Source organism: Procambarus clarkii, chromosome 40 (genome assembly GCF_040958095.1).
Source record: "Procambarus clarkii isolate CNS0578487 chromosome 40, FALCON_Pclarkii_2.0, whole genome shotgun sequence".
Lineage (NCBI taxonomy): Eukaryota > Metazoa > Arthropoda > Malacostraca > Decapoda > Cambaridae > Procambarus > Procambarus clarkii.
In genome coordinates this window covers 4,305,601-4,326,055 of record NC_091189.1, presented here as the reverse complement: position 1 = coordinate 4,326,055, position 20,455 = coordinate 4,305,601, and the positions used below count along the sequence as shown (strand labels likewise).

At 43.3% G+C, this 20,455-nt stretch overlaps 2 long non-coding RNA genes across 2 annotated transcripts; both read right to left on the bottom strand.

Annotated features, from left to right (window-relative positions):
• Positions 1 to 2,185: 2,185 nt before the first annotated feature.
• Positions 2,186 to 3,548, bottom strand: LOC123757824 (uncharacterized). The gene is made up of 2 exons (XR_006772815.1): positions 3,495 to 3,548; positions 2,186 to 3,326 (listed from the first exon to the last, which is right to left on the bottom strand). It is a non-coding gene; the product is annotated as an uncharacterized lncRNA (long non-coding RNA).
• A 12,442-nt stretch (positions 3,549 to 15,990) lies between these two features.
• Positions 15,991 to 17,271, bottom strand: LOC123757823 (uncharacterized). Its single transcript, XR_006772814.2, has 2 exons — positions 17,190 to 17,271; positions 15,991 to 17,046 (listed from the first exon to the last, which is right to left on the bottom strand). It is a non-coding gene; the product is annotated as an uncharacterized lncRNA (long non-coding RNA).
• Between the last annotated feature and the right edge of the window lie 3,184 nt (positions 17,272 to 20,455).

The following is a 20,455-nucleotide window of genomic DNA, read 5'->3' as shown; positions in this document are numbered from 1 at the left end:
TGATAAACAATGTGAGGGGTCTCAATAGGCTACCTGCAACCACACATGAGATGCTGCAGACAGTTTAAGGATCTGCTGGAGCCGACGTGAGCCTCACCCCAGGAAGCATCGTAAGCCTCCACACCTGAAAAGGGACGAGTCTGCACACCCTGGAAGCGACGTGACTCTACACTCCCTCCCGGGAAGCGGCTTTTGAGGAAGATGGTGAGTCAAGCAAGACGAGCTGCTCCGTCCAGTTTCTCCCGGTCCGCTCCTGTTGCTGCGGCCTTCACCCCATACTCTCCTAACCCTCTGCACTGGTAACCTCTACCCTCTAAACCAACCCCCAAGCTCCTACCCCAAAGCCAGGTTCCTAGTATTGTTCATCTCTGTTAGTCACCCCCTCACTGTTATCTCTTGCTCTCTCTCTCTCTCTCTCTCTCTCTCTCTCTCTCTCTCTCTCTCTCTCTCTCTCTCTCTCTCTCTCTCTCTTTAAAGGGCGATTTGAGTTGGATCATTGATACACATTTGTCTCACTAATTCATTGTAAATATTTACTATCTTATGTTATTATTGTCCATGTGGGGGCCTATTGGTGGGTAGGAATAGGAGCTGCATCGCATGGGCCAATAGGCCTTCTGCAGTTCTTGTGCGGCTCATATTTGTGTCCACCTAATTCCCATTCATTTTTCATTGTACCTCACATCACATCACCTCTCACTCCTGCCTATATATGTCCAATACTTGACCTGTAAATCATTCTTGCTGAAGATGTACTAATATACGAAAGTACTTAAGGAAATTCCTATTTCAATTCTTCCTCCGTGGTCTGTATGACTAATCAACCTGTGTGATGGGGATTTGTAGCCTCACGTAGCTAGTGCTTGACACACTCTGTACTCCCACTTCATGTAGTCTAGGGCAGTTGCACAAATGCATATGTATATAATTGTGTTAATAAAAAAAATTGAAAAATTAAGAGAAGATAAGAGAAGGAAAGCAAAGCATCTGAGATCCATACATTCGTTTCAGTGGTTGACGGGGGAAGACGAGGAGAGATAGAGATATAACTAGATAGAGATATAGTTAGATAGAGATATAGCTTGATAGAGATATAGTTAGAAAGAGATATAGCATGACAGAGATATAGCTAGATAACTAGATAGCAAGAGAGAAAGATAGCTAGTTAGAGAAATAGGTAGAGATAGATACAGATAGGTAGAGAGAGAGGGGAGACAGACCCGGGCAACACCAGGCAACCCCACTTCCTTAATATACTCTTTAAGAGAGTGTCAGTCAGTCTGTCTGTCCAAAGTTGGAGGCCAGACGATTAGGGCTAATCTCACTAAAATTTGCAGGGGAGGATGATCTGGGGCACAGGACGGATATAGAGTGGTCGAGGTACGCCTAAGTTGAATAGTTGAAGAAATATAGTGTGAAACCCTCTCTCCCACGATCGATTTTCAGTCTGAAATTAAATCGGGGATGTGTTTTCCGTAGAGTTTATGATACTCCTGTTTACCCGCACGATTTCATGAATTATTCGAAGAGGATAGATAGATGGATAAATAGACAGATGGATGGATAGTTGGATGAATGTATGGAGTGATAGATGCATGGATAGAAAGAGATAGGTTAATGGATAGATAGATAAATGCATGGATCGATAGAAAGATAGATGAATAGACAGATGGATGGATAGACGGATGGGTAGGTAGATGGATAATGGATGGGTAGGTGGATGAATAAATGGGTAGATAAATGCATAAATACATGGAAGGAAAGAAATGCAGATGGAAAGAAAGATGATGATTAGATGGATTGACAGTTAGATAGATGGATAGATGTATGGATGGATAGAAGGTTGATAGATAGATGGATATATGGATATATAGGTAGACGAATGGATAGATGAATAGAGAGATGGATGGGAGGATGGAGAAAAAAGATATATGGATGGATATATATATAGATGGATGGAGAAATAGAGTAACGGATAGATAGATGGACAGATGAGAGACAGATAGACTGACAGATCCAAGCATCGCCCGGCACCCAGTACTATATACGTTCAAGTTTAATCAATACATTAAATATTACCAGTTGTAAGATGACATTTAAGTACACGATGGTGTTGGTCCTTGCCTACATTCGTAAACAAAACATTCGCTGAAATATTAAAAATATAAAAAAATAATATGCCTGATCAGTTTAATAAATATTTATTGCAAAGATTTACAAGAAATAAATATTCAGAAGCCTCGATGTTACTGCTTGTAACGGCTGAAACACAACTTAGACTTCTGTGAATATAAAAGGAAACATTCAGATAATATAAAATTATTTCAAGGGGTTGCTTGAAGGAGCCAGCTGGTAGCCGGACTTGCGTCCACTCGCAGCTCTGCACTGTCAGCTGGGAGCCAGACTTGGGTCTACTCGCAGCTGTGAACTGTCAGCTTGGAGCCAGACTTGGGTCTACTCGCAGCTGTGAACTGTCAGCTGGGAGCCAGACTTGGGTCTACTCGCAGCTGTGAACTGTCAGCTGGGAGCCAGACTTGGGTCTACTCGCAGCTGTGAACTGTCAGCTGGGAGCCAGACTTGGGTCTACTCGCAGCAAAACATTCTCAGAAACACACATGATGATGAGCCACACGAAAGACTCGCACTGGGCGACTTCTCTCGTCTCGTGACTAAACTCAATAAACAGCCAAAATTTGTCGGATTTCGTCACCAGTCAGGAGACAATCTACAGATTTTTCTCTCGACTCTGCAACTCTTCCGGCCTGTGGGGAAGGTTGGTCTCGGGGTGTAGTACCTCCATAAACGGAGCCATTTGGCACTCACTGACACTCATCAGGTAGATGAGGTATGTGGGGCCATCAGGCACTCACCCTCACCAGGGTGAAGCATGTGGAGGCCTAGGTACCCCCTAGACCAGGTGCCATGTAGTGGCGGCCTAAGACGGCCTGGTTGGCGCCTTAATGCCTCGTCGGAGTCTCAGTCAAGAGAACACCGTACGGCACAGTGAATTATGCAGTTGGTACATCGCAGAGAAACACGATGTTCTCAGGAATGTCTCAACGACCAACTCCAGTGACGAAGTTGGGGAATACAGGGAAGGCACCGGCGAATTGTGGGGCGGCGTAGGCGTAGGGGTCTGGGACCTCCCGGGTTCCGACACCGGAAGACCTAGAGCGTGAACGACCACCTCGACCTCGACGACCACCAAAAAGACCAAATAATGGACTAGCGTTGGTGACCGTAGCCAGGGAGACCACCACGACCAGGAGCACTACCACGGCACGGAGGAAGTTCATCTTGGGTTGATGCACTGGGCTGATAGATCACTGCAAAAATAAACACATTCATATATAAATGCGATGTCATGTAGTTTCTTATGATGTTTATTCTTATAACTACTGTAATATTTAAATGTAAATATGACTGTAATTTAGATGTGACAAATTCTGAAGCACTATTGTCCTAGCATAGTTTAGCAAGCTATATATATATACCTTGAAGAAGAGATAGTGAAGCTGGATCACCGACTGCTTGGCTGAGTGTGTGTTGAGGAAATACTCAACATGTTCTTATATACCCGCCAAGATAAGCACTTGCCATGTCTAGCCAGACACAGAACGAAGCCAAGGTCAAATTTCTCTGCCTTCGTCATTTAATTGATGACATTTATATATTTATCGTATCTCAAATTCTGTGACCACTAATTGGAGTATTATTGCAAGTATTTTCTCTGGGAATATATCCTGCAAATATGTGAGCTACGCTGACGGTAACACTAAATACATATGAGCAACAGTTGTATTATTTTCGCAGCTCTTTTTTTTTTTCATCGGTGTGACGCTAAGGATTATGGTCTCGTCTCGCGTTTAGTTAGGTTAAGCACCTATGGGTATGGTTATTGACGAGATAGGAGAATATGAGAACGTAGAACTACCACTGACTGCGTTCACTATGCTTTACACCTCATCTTTATTCCGTCCCCGACCTGATATATCAATACCCATTCCATGATATCCATAATTTATATATCCATACCCATTCACAGATATCGGTACTGGATATCCCCATCACCCTGCCGGATATGTACCCCTGTCTCCGACTGGGTGCTACCCTCCCCTAGTGATGGTGACGTTTAGTCCCGTGATGCTTGAAAACTGCGTTCAGATTAATTATCAAGTGAAAACGAGAGCATGTAACTTGTGTAAATTCTCGGTGAGACGCTTTGAGGTGCAGTTGTGATGCAGCGAGTGACAGGGTGAGGATGTGAAGCACTTCCTGATGCAGTAGCCAGGGTCTTCCCGGGCTTCCTGGTGGCCAACCCGTTCTCGCAAATTTGCGAGAACGGGTTGTGGTGGCTCGCCCTCATGTCTACTCTTAACTTCTTCCAAATATAATAACATTACATTTCAGTAGACAAACTTCATTGGATGACTCAGGGAATTGCTTTGAGCACTTCTGCCTATCCAAAACTCATAATTCAATTATAATTCGGTTTTGTCGGGGACAGGCAGGTTGAGTATATATATATATATATATATATATATATATATATATATATATATATATATATATATATATATATATATATATATATATATATATATATATATATATATATATTGTGACGATAATCTCCTTCAAGAGATTGAGCCTGCTCTTCCCTCCATAATTACGTCGTTGAAATTATATAATACTACTATGGAAGAATGTCCAACAACGACAACAACACCAGCAAGGTTTGCCAGAGCGCAAAACGTTGCAGCCAGAGACACCTGTTCAGACTCAAACCGCCAAACTACTCGTTGATCGCTACCGGCCCCGCTGATTGGTCGCCGGCCTGGCTGCACCTGCACTCGCCCCCCCCCCATACTACTTGATGTCTGGGGTCGCCACGACCTCAGACCTCAGAATGTTCAGTGCTTTCGTGGTTATCACTCCTCCCAGCTAGACGTTAGCGTGTACTGAGAGAGGTGATAGCTTAAAGCCAATATTCCAGCACCTCCCATTTAATTTTGTGTTGCACTTCTTGTTATTTTGCCTTAACGTAACTTTTCATTGTGTCATTTAAGTATTCTCATTATTTTGATTGATTGATTTTATTATAAGAATTTGTTTGTCCATTTTTTCATGTTTTGATTTATTTAACGTAATTAAAATTTCATTGTTAAAGTTTACTTGTGTTTTGTGTGTCTTCTCCTTACCTTACCACAGACGAAGTTCCAGTTTTCTCTTTTTTTTTTATAACTATGTGACGAGGCCATACCCCTAGCCTTAAACAGCCGAACACCAACGCGTTACCGTCACAATATATATATATATATATATATATATATATATATATATATATATATATATATATATATATATATATATATATATATAGGGGGGTACCACCACTGGTGTAATTATAGGGACCCACAGCCTCAGAGAAGGGAACACAGAGCACTCAGGGAAAAACTTGACATTTAACTCTGAATACGAAAGAGTGTTCACTTCTCCTACCACCCCCTTTTTTTTTTTATTATGATGTACACTTTATTATGCAAGGTTATACAGTTACATATCTGATTTTATACAAAAAATGAACATTAAGAGGACACAAGAAAAAGTTCGCTTCCTAGAGGCTGTAGATTTCCTCGAACTCCTCCGACGCCGGGCAGGAACCGAGGATGCAGCGGGCATTTCCCCTCTGGATCGCGACACTGAGGCGCTGAAAGAGAAAACTTGCTGCTCTAGGGTCTCTTGTGGTGTCAATGAGCTTGGAACCAAGATCCTTAAGAAACCTTCTTGCACTCTCACCCCATGGGCCTAGGGTCTCAGACCCTATTGGAACGAAATTGTACCTTTGATCTAATTGCCTGTACTTGACTGACTTTTGTTTTTCTCTGTGTGTCGCTGCGGCTCCTGCCGTGCCGGCAGAGAGGGTGATGTATGTCGTTGCCAGGGTGGATACGCAAGTATAGTCCCATGCTAACTGCCTGCCACCCTTCCACGGACGCAGTGTGATTCCGTCTGGTCGGCCGGCAAAGCTAACAGAGTCACGGTTCAGTAGGTTGCGGGGCTCTCTCTCCGCTGGACACTGAGCAGAGGCAAGGCTTCTTTTAATGATGTCGTTGACTTCGTCGTGTCTAGTGTGCCAACCACCCGATTTTCCACAGTGCAGGCCATGCAATCCATATTCGTCAGCATCTGCCTCGCCGCAAATACACCTGTGAACAGTGTGGATAGGGGCAGCAAGGCGGAGAGCGACTGCAATACGGAGCTCCTGCGGATCAAGACGTGTGCCTGTCGCAGACATAGGGACTGCCAGAAGGAAGTCCCCTGCATGGGGAGCCTGCACAGCTGTGAGGCGTGCACGATCACTGGGGGTTGTTGCTGCCTCCAGCAAAGCTGTGGCTTCTTTGTCTGCAATGGGGCTGTCCCAACTGGATTGTTTCTTGGCTTTCGGCATGGCTGGTCTGAGTGCTGGGTCTGTCATGGCACCCCATTTCGTGTCACATTCCGTGTAGTGGGGGTCCTGTATCCCCGCTACATCACTCAGGGTGTCAGGTAGAATTTCCTTAACCAGGTCATCTGATGCTGAGGAGGAAGACAGGAAGGCTGGGACTGCAATTTGGGTGGCGGTGCGGACACCCAAGCCACCGAGCCTGACAGGAAGAGTGGCTTGTTTCCACTGGCATTCGTTGAGAGAGAGGTTAACAACTTTTTCCAGCATGGTCTTCAGTAGGAGGTCATACTCGTCAAGCTTTGGGTTGTTGTAAGATGGGGCGCACCTCAGAAAGTAGGTTAGCCTCGGAAGGGATAGGCATTTGGTGAGGAGATAAAAAGCATCGTGGGCATCGATGTCACCTATTCTGTCTTCCATCCTCCTAAGGTCTGCGATATATATATATATATATATATATATATATATATATATATATTAGTATATTTTGGTAGCAGTCTTTCCTGTAGACATATATTATTAAATATGACCGAAAAAGTAAGATTAATAATTCTAACACGAATTTTCTCAATCTTTCGTACATTACGCTTCACTGTTGGAGGTAAATCAAAAATCACTTCTCCAAAATTCATTTTTATTTCTAGTCTGACGCGACACGGGCGCGTTTCGTAAAACTTATTACATTTTCAAAGACTTCACAAATACACAACTGATTAGAACGTATCTCTGATTTTATATCTACATTTGAGTGAGGTGGGAAGGGTGATGTGGCATTAACACAAGACAGAACAGGAGGGGATATTAATAGGGTATTAAAAGTATCAACACAAGACAGAACAGAAACAATGGGTATTGAATAGAAGTGTTTGTAGAAAGCCTATTGGTCCATATTTCTTGATGCTTCTATATTGGAGCGGAGTCTTGAGGTGGGTAGAATATAGTTGTGCAATAATTGGCTGTTGATTGCTGGTGTTGACTTCTTGATGTGTAGTGCCTCGCAAACGTCAAGCCGCCTGCTATCGCTGTATCTATCGATGATTTCTGTGTTGTTTACTAGGATTTCTCTGGCGATGGTTTGGTTATGGGAAGAGATTATATGTTCCTTAATGGAGCCCTGTTGCTTATGCATCGTTAAACGCCTAGAAAGAGATGTTGTTGTCTTGCCTATATACTGGGTTTTTTGGAGCTTACAGTCCCCAAGTGGGCATTTGAAGGCATAGACGACATTAGTCTCTTTTAAAGCGTTCTGTTTTGTGTCTGGAGAGTTTCTCATGAGTAGGCTGGCCGTTTTTCTGGTTTTATAGTAAATCGTCATGCAACCTCTGAAGAGACAACTAACACAACACCTATACCCCCTATTAGACTATTTTACAGGAACTTCTTTTCCACAGCTCATAAAACGGAGGAAAGGGTCCTGAAAGATATTGTTAATAGAAACGTTATCCCTACAGACAAAAATCAGAGGATACAACTGACGATTTACTATAAAACCAGAAAAACGGCCAGCCTACTCATGAGAAACTCTCCAGACACAAAACAGAACGCTTTAAAAGAGACTAATGTCGTCTATGCCTTCAAATGCCCACTTGGGGACTGTAAGCTCCAAAAAACCCAGTATATAGGCAAGACAACAACATCTCTTTCTAGGCGTTTAACGATGCATAAGCAACAGGGCTCCATTAAGGAACATATAATCTCTTCCCATAACCAAACCATCGCCAGAGAAATCCTAGTAAACAACACAGAAATCATCGATAGATACAGCGATAGCAGGCGGCTTGACGTTTGCGAGGCACTACACATCAAGAAGTCAACACCAGCAATCAACAGCCAATTATTGCACAACTATATTCTACCCACCTCAAGACTCCGCTCCAATATAGAAGCATCAAGAAATATGGACCAATAGGCTTTCTACAAACACTTCTATTCAATACCCATTGTTTCTGTTCTGTCTTGTGTTGATACTTTTAATACCCTATTAATATCCCCTCCTGTTCTGTCTTGTGTTAATGCCACATCACCCTTCCCACCTCACTCAAATGTAGATATAAAATCAGAGATACGTTCTAATCAGTTGTGTATTTGTGAAGTCTTTGAAAATGTAATAAGTTTTACGAAACGCGCCCGTGTCGCGTCAGACTAGAAATAAAAATGAATTTTGGAGAAGTGATTTTTGATTTACCTCCAACAGTGAAGCGTAATGTACGAAAGATTGAGAAAATTCGTGTTAGAATTATTAATCTTACTTTTTCGGTCATATTTAATAATATATATATATATATATATATATATATATATATATATATATATATATATATATATATATATATATATATATATATATATATATATATATATATATATATATATATATATATATATATATATATATATTAGTATATTTTGGTAGCAGTCTTTCTTATAAACATATGTTGTTGAATATGACCGAAAGGGTAAGATTAATAATTCTAATCCGAATCTCAACATTTCTTACGTTTTTCTTCACTGTCGAGGGTAATTGAACAATTAACTCTCCAAAATTAATTTTTTACTCTTTTTATTTTTGGTCTGACGCCTATAAGCGTTTCGTAAGGGCTTCTTGCATTCAAAAAGGCTTGTTTACACATCACATACATCATTCTTATATTCGTTTTGGGTGAGGTGGTATGACACAAATGTTTTGGGTGAGGTGTGTATTAATTGGATATGAAAACATGAGAATGAAAGTAACTGCAGAAGGTGACCTCGCAAGGTGACCTCAATATAATCTGACCCTCTCCAGGATGCAACCCCATAACAGTTGACTAACTTCTGGATACCTATTGTTTGCTAGGTGAACAGAGGCATTAGGTAAAAGGGAATCGTGCCCAACCATTTCTGTCCCGCCTGGGATTCCAACCCAGGATTCCCGATTACGAGTCGCGAACGAGCCTAACTGTACTACCGAGACCCTTAAATGATTGATCATTAAGTATTTTGGTAACGTGATGGTCATTGATGTTGTGGCCGCGTTACCAAAATAAACATTCGGGTATGTAACAAAACTTTGATATTCCTGTTATTCTCGATATTATTTTGTTTTGTTGTGATATTCTTATTACTCTTGGTATTCTTATTGCGCTTGACATTCTTATTGTGCTTGACATTCTTACTGTGCTTGACATTCTTATTGCGCTTGACATTCTTATTGCGCTTGACATTCTTACTGCGCTTGACATTCTTACTGCGCTTGACATTCTTACTGCGCTTGACATTCTTACTGTGCTTGACATTCTTATTGCGCTTGACATTCTTATTGCGCTTGACATTCTTATTGCGCTTGACATTCTTACTGTGCTTGACATTCTTACTGTGCTTGACATTCTTATTGCGCTTGACATTCTTACTGCGCTTGACATTCTTACTGTGCTTGACATTCTTATTGCACTCGACATTCTTACTGCGCTTGACAATCTTATTGTGCTTGACAATCTTATTGCGCTTGACATTCTTATTGCGCTTGACATTCTTATTGCGCTTGACATTCTTATTGTGCTTGACATTCTTATTGCACTTGACATTCTTATTGCGCTTGACATTCTTATTGCGCTTGACATTCTTATTGCGCTTGACATTCTTATTGCACTTGACATTCTTATTGCGCTTGACATTCTTACTGCGCTTGACATTCTTACTGCGCTTGGCATTCTTACTGCGCTTGACATTCTTATTGTGCTTGACATTCTTGCTGCGCTTGACATTCTTATTGCGCTTGACATTCTTATTGCGCTTGACATTCTTACTGTGCTTGACATTCTTACTGTGCTTGACATTCTTATTGCGCTTGACATTCTTATTGCGCTTGACATTCTTATTGCACTCGACATTCTTATTGCGCTTGGCATTCTTATTGCGCTTGGCATTTTTATTGCGCTTGACATTCTTATTGCGCTTGACATTCTTATTGCACTCGACATTCTTATTGCGCTCGACATTCTTATTGCGCTTGACATTCTTATTGCACTCGACATTCTTATTGCGCTCGACATTCTTATTGCGCTTGACATTCTTATTGCGCTTGACATTCTTACTGCGCTTGACATTCTTACTGTGCTTGACATTCTTATTGCGCTTGACATTCTTATTGCGCTTGACATTCTTATTGCACTCGACATTCTTATTGCGCTTGGCATTCTTATTGCGCTTGGCATTTTTATTGCGCTTGACATTCTTATTGCGCTTGACATTCTTATTGCACTCGACATTCTTATTGCGCTCGACATTCTTATTGCGCTTGACATTCTTATTGCACTCGACATTCTTATTGCACTTGACATTCTTATTGCGCTTGACATTCTTATTGCGCTTGACATTCTTATTGCACTCGACATTCTTATTGCGCTTGACATTCTTATTGTGCTTGACATTCTTATTGCGCTTGACATTCTTATTGCACGCGACATTCTTATTGCGCTTGGCATTCTTATTGCGCTTGACATTCTTATTGCGCTTGACATTCTTATTGCACTCGACATTCTTATTGCACTTGGCATTCTTATTGCGCTCGACATTCTTATTGCGCTTGGCATTCTTATTGCGCTTGGCATTCTTATTGCGCTTGACATTCTTATTGCGCTTGACATTCTTATTGCGCTTAGCATTCTTATTGCGCTTGACATTCTTATTGCGCTTGACATTCTTATTGCGCTTGACATTCTTATTGCGCTCGACATTCTTATTGCGCTTGACATTCTTATTGTGCTTGACATTCTTATTGCGCTTGACATTCTTATTGCGCTTGACATTCTTATTGCACTTGACATTCTTACTGTGCTTGACATTCTTATTGCGCTTGACATTCTTATTGCACTCGACATTCTTATTGCACTTGGCATTCTTATTGCGCTCGACATTCTTATTGCGCTTGGCATTCTTATTGCGCTTGGCATTCTTATTGCGCTTGACATTCTTATTGCGCTTGACATTCTTATTGCGCTTGGCATTCTTATTGCGCTTGGCATTCTTATTGCGCTTGACATTCTTATTACGCTTGACATTCTTATTGCGCTCGACATTCTTATTGCGCTTGACATTCTTATTGTGCTTGACATTCTTATTGCGCTTGACATTCTTATTGCGCTTGACATTCTTATTGCACTTGACATTCTTACTGTGCTTGACATTCTTATTGCGCTTGACATTCTTATTGCGCTTGACATTCCTATTGTGCTTGACATTCTTATTGCACTTGACATTCTTATTGCGCTTGACATTCTTATTGCGCTTGACATTCTTATTGCGCTTGACATTCTTATTGCACTTGACATTCTTATTGCGCTTGACATTCTTACTGCGCTTGACATTCTTACTGCGCTTGGCATTCTTACTGCGCTTGACATTCTTATTGTGCTTGACATTCTTGCTGCGCTTGACATTCTTATTGCGCTTGACATTCTTATTGCGCTTGACATTCTTATTGCGCTTGACATTCTTATTGCGCTTGACATTCTTATTGCGCTTGACATTCTTATTGTGCTTGACATTCTTGCTGCGCTTGACATTCTTATTGCGCTTGACATTCTTATTGCGCTTGACATTCTTATTGCGCTTGACATTCTTATTGCGCTTGACATTCTTATTGCGCTTGACATTCTTATTGCGCTTGACATTCTTATTGCGCTTGACATTCTTATTGCGCTTGACATTCTTATTGTGCTTGACATTCTTATTGCACTTGACATTCTTATTGCGCTTGACATTCTTATTGCGCTTGACATTCTTATTGCGCTTGACATTCTTATTGCACTTGACATTCTTATTGCGCTTGACATTCTTACTGCGCTTGACATTCTTACTGCGCTTGGCATTCTTACTGCGCTTGACATTCTTATTGCGCTTGACATTCTTATTGCGCTTGACATTCTTATTGCGCTTGACATTCTTATTGCGCTTGACATTCTTATTGTGCTTGACATTCTTGCTGCGCTTGAAATTCTTACTGCGCTTGACATTCTTATTGTGCTTGACATTCTTACTGCGCTTGACATTCTTATTGCGCTTGACATTCTTATTGCGCTTGACATTCTTATTGTGCTTGACATTCTTGCTGCGCTTGACATTCTTATTGCGCTTGACATTCTTATTGTGCTTGACATTCTTGCTGCGCTTGACATTCTTATTGCACTTGACATTCTTATTGCGCTTGACATTCTTATTGCGCTTGACATTCTTATTGCGCTTGACATTCTTATTGCGCTTGACATTCTTATTGTGCTTGACATTCTTGCTGCGCTTGACATTCTTACTGCGCTTGACATTCTTGCTGCGCTTGACATTCTTATTGCGTTTGACATTCTTATTGCGCTTGACATTCTTACTGCGCTTGACATTCTTGCTGCGCTTGACATTCTTATTGCGCTTGACATTCTTATTGTGCTTGACATTCTTACTGCGCTTGACATTCTTGCTGCGCTTGACATTCTTATTGCGCTTGACATTCTTATTGCGCTTGACATTCTTATTGTGCTTGACATTCTTGCTGCGCTTGACATTCTTATTGTGCTTGACATTCTTATTGTGCTTGACATTCTTATTGCGCTTGACATTCTTATTGTGCTTGACATTCTTGCTGCGCTTGACATTCTTATTGTGCTTGACATTCTTGCTGCGCTTGACATTCTTACTGCGCTTGACATTCTTGCTGCGTTTGACATTCTTATTGCGCTTGACATTCTTATTGTGCTTGACATTCTTGCTGCGCTTGACATTCTTATTGCGCTTGACATTCTTATTGTGCTTGACATTCTTGCTGCGCTTGACATTCTTATTGTGCTTGACATTCTTATTGTGCTTGACATTCTTGCTGCGCTTGACATTCTTGCTGCGTTTGACATTCTTATTGCGCTTGACATTCTTATTGCGCTTGACATTCTTATTGTGCTTGACATTCTTGCTGCGTTTGACATTCTTATTGCGCTTGACATTCTTATTGCGCTTGACATTCTTATTGTGCTTGACATTCTTATTGTGCTCGACATTCTTATTGCACTTGACATTCTTATTGTGCTTGACATTCTTATTGTGCTTGACATTCTTGTTGTGCTTGACATTCTTGCTGCGCTTGACATTCTTGCTGCGCTTGACATTCTTATTGTGCTTGACATTCTTATTGTGCTTGACATTCTTATTGTGCTTGACATTCTTATTGCACTTGACATTCTTATTGTGCTTGACATTCTTATTGCGCTTGACATTCTTGTTGTGCTTGACATTCTTGCTGCGCTTGACATTCTTGCTGCGCTTGACATTCTTATTGCGCTTGACATTCTTATTGCGCTTGACATTCTTGTTGTGCTTGACATTCTTGCTGCGCTTGACATTCTTATTGTGCTTGACATTCTTATTGCGCTTGACATTCTTATTGTGCTCGACATTCTTATTGCACTTGACATTCTTATTGTGCTTGACATTCTTATTGCACTTGACATTCTTATTGTGCTTGACATTCTTATTGCGCTTGACATTCTTATTGCGCTTGACATTCTTATTGCGCTTGACATTCTTATTGTGCTTGACATTCTTATTGCACTTGACATTCTTATTGCACTTGACATTCTTATTGTGCTTGACATTCTTATTGTGCTTGACATTCTTATTGTGCTTGACATTCTTATTGCACTTGACATTCTTATTGTGCTTGACATTCTTATTGCGCTTGACATTCTTACTGCGCTTGACATTCTTACTGCGCTTGACATTCTTGCTGCGCTTGACATTCTTACTGCGCTTGACATTCTTGCTGCGCTTGACATTCTTACTGCGCTTGACATTCTTGCTGCGCTTGACATTCTTACTGCGCTTGACATTCTTACTGCGCTTGACATTCTTGCTGCGCTTGACATTCTTATTGCGCTTGACATTCTTATTGTGCTTGACATTCTTATTGCGCTTGACATTCTTATTGCGCTTGACATTCTTATTGCGCTTGACATTCTTATTGTGCTTGACATTCTTATTGCACTTGACATTCTTATTGCGCTTGACATTCTTATTGTGCTTGACATTCTTATTGTGCTTGACATTCTTATTGTGCTTGACATTCTTATTGTGCTTGACATTCTTGCTGCGCTTGACATTCTTACTGCGCTTGACATTCTTACTGCGCTTGACATTCTTACTGCGCTTGACATTCTTACTGCGCTTGACATTCTTACTGCGCTTGACATTCTTACTGCGCTTGGCTGAGAGTTGACTTATTACTGAGAGGTGTGTGATTAAACATCTTCCAAGTTCTATACAAAAATTAAGACATCAGCGCTCTCACCTTGTCATCTGTGTCGGCGCTTCTCCTGACATACCTACACACCAAAACCTCATCCATAAATTATAAATAATTGAGACGGTATTATCTGTGGTGGGTTTAACATATATTTATTGCATGGACGTGCAAGTGATCAGTCACAGACGTCTCAGTGTTACTGATGGTAAACGTTGCTTGAACTTATTTTTATATATAAAAAAGCAAAAGCATGTGAAACTCAATTATTTCAGCGTTGCTTGGAAAATCAATTGGGAGCTAGACGACGTCCACTCGCTGCTGTGAATTGCCAGCTGTGAGCCAGACTTGGGTCTGCTCTCAGCTGGGAGCCAGATTTGGGTCTTCTCTCAGCTGGGAGCCAGACTTGGGTCTACTCTCAGCTAGGAGCCAGATTTGGGTCTTCTCTCAGCTGGGAGCCAGAATTAGGTCTACTCTCAGCTATAAACTGCCAGCTGGGAGCCAGACTTGGGTCTACTCTCAGCTGGGAGCCAGACTTAGGTCTACTCTCAGCTATAAACTGCCAGCTGGGAGCCAGACTTGGGTCTACTCTCAGCTGGGAGCCAGACTTAGGTCTACTCTCAGCTATAAACTGTCAGCTGGGAACTAGTCTTGGGGTTTATTCCCACTAGCCGCTCTCCTAGCATATAGAACAGCCCATCCTCCTGTTTAGATAGTACTTATAGTAACGATGAGGACCATAGTACATATTCCGACGTTAAAGACAATTAGAAAGTAGAAACTGGTACTATTAAATTTGTACAAACCGGAAAAGTTTTTGAACCATTGCAAAGATAACCTAACCTAACCTTGTTAGGCCTAATATACGCTATCTGAGACCTAATATAGTACATTTATGTGTTATATTCTGCCTAGGAATATTTTAAGTTTGGTTTTTAGCTTGATTTTTTCCGGACTCATAAAAGAAAATAGTACCTAGTTCTACTATCTAATAGTCCATCACAACCATGTGTGTACGATGGTCCATATAGTTACAAAAAGTACTATCTACACAGGAGGCTGAGTTGTATATAAACCCATACAGTCACACTACGGTTGAATTTACCGGGGATGGCACAATTCAGTGTGCAAGTGAACAGTCTGTGTGAGTTTCTTGATACTTTTGTCCTACACGTAGAGCAAAACTAAGATAAACTCTCGGTGTATATACTCCGAGTAAAGGGATATACCTTTCTATGAATATATCCTTGGCACCTGTAGTCATATGAAGGATAAATATAAAATGGGATTTGTGATTTGTGTACAAAAATATTTATTATACATTTGCAAGATTTAGATTACAAGATTAAGTGTTATTTCTTATTAACAGCAAAGCCTAACTTATTATTCTATGTTATTAGAAAAGTAATTATCACAGATAAAAGTAAATTTCAAGCATTGCTTGAAGGAGCCAGCTGGAAGCCAGACGTATGTCCGGTCACAGCTCTGCACTGTCAGCTGGGAGCCAGACTTGGGTCTACTCGCAGCTGTGAACTGTCAGCTTGGAGCCAGACTTGGGTCTACTCGCAGCTGTGAACTGTCAGCTGGGAGCCAGACTTGGGTGTACTCGCAGCAAAACACTCTCAGAAACACACATGATGATGAGCCACACGAAAGACTCGCACTGGGCGACTTCTCTCGTCTCGTGACTAAACTCAATAAACAGCCAAAATTTGTCGGATTTCGTCACCAGTCAGGAGACAATCTACAGATTTTTCTCTCGACTCTGCAACACTTCCGGCCTGTGGGGAAGGTTGGTCTCGGGGTGTAGTACCTCCATAAACGGAGCCATTTGGCCCTCACTGACACTCATCAGGTTGATGAGGTATGTGGGGCCATCTGGTACTCACACTCACCAGGGTGAAGCATGTGGAGGCCTAGGTACCCCTAGACCAGGTGCCATGTAGTGGCGGCCTAAGACGGCCTGGTTGGCGCCTTGATGCCTCGTCGGAGTCTCAGTCAAGAGAACACCGTACGGCACAGTGACTTATGCAGTTGGTACATCGTAGAGAAACACGATGTTCTCAGGAATGTCTCAACGACCAACTCCAGTGACGAAGTTGGGGAATACAGGGAAGGCACCGGCGAATTGTGGGGCGGCGTAGGCGTAGGGGTCTGGGACCTCCCGGGTTCCAACACCGGAAGACCTAGAGCGTGAACGACCACCTCGACCTCGACGACCACCAAAAAGACCAAATAATGGACTAGCGTTGGTGACCGTGGCCAGGGAGACCACCACGACCAGGAGCACTACCAAGGCACGGAGGAAGTTCATCTTGGGTTGATGCACTGGGCTGATAGATCACTGCAAAATAAACATTCATATAAATACCGATATTTCTTAAATATATTGTCTATTGAGCTATGTCTTGAAATATTAGGTATAATTCAATAAGAGCTCTATTGATGTAATAGAACTACTAATATTACTAAGCATTGCTACTGTACCTTAAGGAAGAGATAGTGAGGCTGGATAACCGACTACTTGGCTGAGTGTGTGTGGAGCAATAATACACATTGCCTTATATACCCCCTAAGATGACCAGTTGCCAGGTCTCAGCAGTCAGTCCGTCTGCAAGCCAAGGTCGCATTTCCCGGCTGCGGTCGGTTAGTAAACAAGTGTTAGGTGCTGTATAAGGTCTTAAGACATTATTATTATTTAGACGTTGACCCATCAGAATAATTAAATAATAAGCATTATTTATATGTACGAAATAACGCAGACCTCGCGGTTATATATAGATTAATTATAAACAAATTTTCCATCATAACCTTGGCATTCATTTACTATTTCTTGTTTTCAATAACTGTCTTCAACAAGATCCTAATGAAGTACATTATTAATGGTAAATATATAACAAATAAACCTTAAATTTTAAAATAGTTTTGGTCATTGATAAAGGATGTTATCAAGCCTCTGGCAACGTGTTTGCATGTTGCACTTCCTGGCTCATTGACATGTGCCACTTCCTCAAGCACTGGTGTGTCTGCCCATCCCACCTTCCTCAAGCACTGGGGTGTCTGCCCATCCCACCTTCCTCAAGCACTGGGGTGTCTGCCCATCCCACCTTCCTCAAGCACTGGGGTGTCTGCCCATCCCACCTTCCTCAAGCACTGGTGTGTCTGCCCATCCCACCTTCCTCAAGCACTGGGGTGTCTGCCCATCCCACCTTCCTCAAGCACTGGGGTGTCTGCCCATCCCACCTTCCTCAAGCACTGGGGTGTCTGCCCATCCCACCTTCCTCAAGCACTGGTGTGTCTGCCCATCCCACCTTCCTCAAGCACTGGTGTGTCTGCCCATCCCACCTTCCTCAAGCACTGGTGTGTCTGCCCATCCCACCTTCCTCAAGCATTGGTGTGTCTGCCCATCCCACCTTCCTCAAGCACTGGTGTGTCTGCCCATCCCACCTTCCTCAAGCACTGGTGTGTCTGCCAATCCAATCTTCCTCAAGCACTGGGGTGTCTGCCCATCCCACCTTCCTCAAGCATTGGTGTGTCTGCCCATCCCACCTTCCTCAAGCACTGGGGTGTCTGCCATTCCAATCTTCCTCAAGCACTGGTGTGTCTGCCCATCCCACCTTCCTCAAGCACTGGTGTGTCTGCCCATCCCACCTTCCTCAAGCACTGGTGTGTCTACCCATCCCATGTTCCTCAAGCACGAGTGTGTCTGCCCATCCCACCTTCCTCAAGCACTGGTGTGTCTGCCCATCCCACCTTCCTCAAGCACTGGTGTGTCTGCCCATCCCATGTTCCTCAAGCACTGGTGTGTCTGCCCATCCCACCTTCCTCAAGCACTGGGGTGTCTGCCCATCCCATGTTCCTCCAGCACTGGTGTGTCTGCCCATCCCACCTTCCTTAAGCACTGGGGTGTCTGCCCATCCCATGTTCCTCAAGCACTGGTGTGTCTGCCCATCCCATGTTCCTCAAGCACTGGGGTGTCTGCCCATCCCATGTTCCTCAAGCACTGGTGTGTCTGCCCATCCCACCTTCCTCAAGCACTGGGGTGTCTGCCCATCCCATGTTCCTCAAGCACTGGTGTTTCTGCCCATCCCATGTTCCTCAAGCACTGGGGTGTCTGCCCATCCCATGTTCCTCAAGCACTGGTGTGTCTGCCCATCCCACCTTCCTCAAGAACTGGGGTGTCTGCCCATCCCATGTTCCTCAAGCACTGGTGTGTCTGCCCATCCCACCTTCCTCAAGCACGGGTGTGTCTGCCCATTCCATGTTCCTCAAGCACTGGTGTCTCTGCCCATCCCATGTTCCTCAAGCACTGGGGTGTCTGCCCATCCCATGTTCCTCAAGCACTGGTGTGTCTGCCCATCCCACCTTCCTCAAGCACTGGGGTGTCTGCCCATCCCATGTTCCTCAAGCACTGGTGTGTCTGCCCATCCCACCTTCCTCAAGCACTGGTGTGTCTGCCCATCCCACCTTCCTCAAGCACTGGGGTGTCTGCCCATCTAATCTTCCTCAAGCACTGGGGTGTCTGCCCATCCCACCTTCCTCAAGCGCTGGAGTGTCTGCCCATCCCACCTTCCTCAAGCACTGGTGTGTCTGTCCATCCCACCTTCCTCAAGCACTGGTGTGTCTGCCCATCCCACCTTCCTCAAGCACGGGTGTGTCTGCCCATCCCACCTTCCTCAAGCACTGGGGTGTCTGCCCATCTAATCTTCCTCAAGCGCTGGAGTGTCTGCCCATCCCACCTTCCTCAAGCACTGGGGTGTCTGCCCATCTAATCTTCCTCAAGCACTGGTGTGTCTGCCCATCCAACCTTCCTCAAGCACTGGTGTGTCTGCCCATCCCACCTTCCTCAAGCACTGGTGTGTCTGCCCATCCCACCTTCCTCAAGCGCTGGGTGTCTGCCCATCCCACCTTCCTCAAGCACTGATGTGTCTGCCCATCCCACCTTCCTCAAGCACTGGGGTGTCTGCCCATCCCACCTTCCTCAAGCACTGGGGTGTCTGCACATCCAATCTTTCTCAAGCACTGTTGTGTCTGCCCATCCCACCTTCCTCAAGCACTGGGGTGTCTGCCCATCCCACCTTCCTCAAGCACGGGTGTGTCTGCCCATCTCACCTTCCTCAAGCACTGGTGGGTCTATATTCCATACACTGTTAAAGACAGAAAGAACTTTAATGGCTTGCTGAGATCCCTCTGTGAAAATGGCGCGAGTGTCTAGCTGGTACGGCCACCCAAGAGTTGGTGGCCAGACCCAGCTGTGTCTGGCCACCAACTATTATGCCAGTCACAGGTGCGTCACAAGTGCGTGACAGGTTTGTGCGTCAAACCTGACTGTTTGTGCGTGACGAACAGCATCCATACCACCCTCGTTTGTTTCCCAACTCAGCTGTATGTGACATTGCTCACATACTTTCATTCTTGGTAAATTCTGTCAGCCATTTGGCGCTCGACCTGTAAGGTCAATGGTGGATTGGATTGGAGTTGGGCTTTAGGTCATTCTGTCATCTGGAAGGTTATTACGGCCACCAACACGCATACCTTTTGTCCTAGACATGGAGCAGAACTAAAGTAAACTCTCAGTGTATATACTCGACACTGCTAATGGGGTATATACTCTACACTGTAATGGGGTATATACTCGACACTGCTAATGGGGTATATACTTGACACTGCTAATGGGGTATATACTCGACACTGCTAATGGGGTATATACTCGACACGAGTAATGGGGTATACCGTTCTTTGTATATATATCC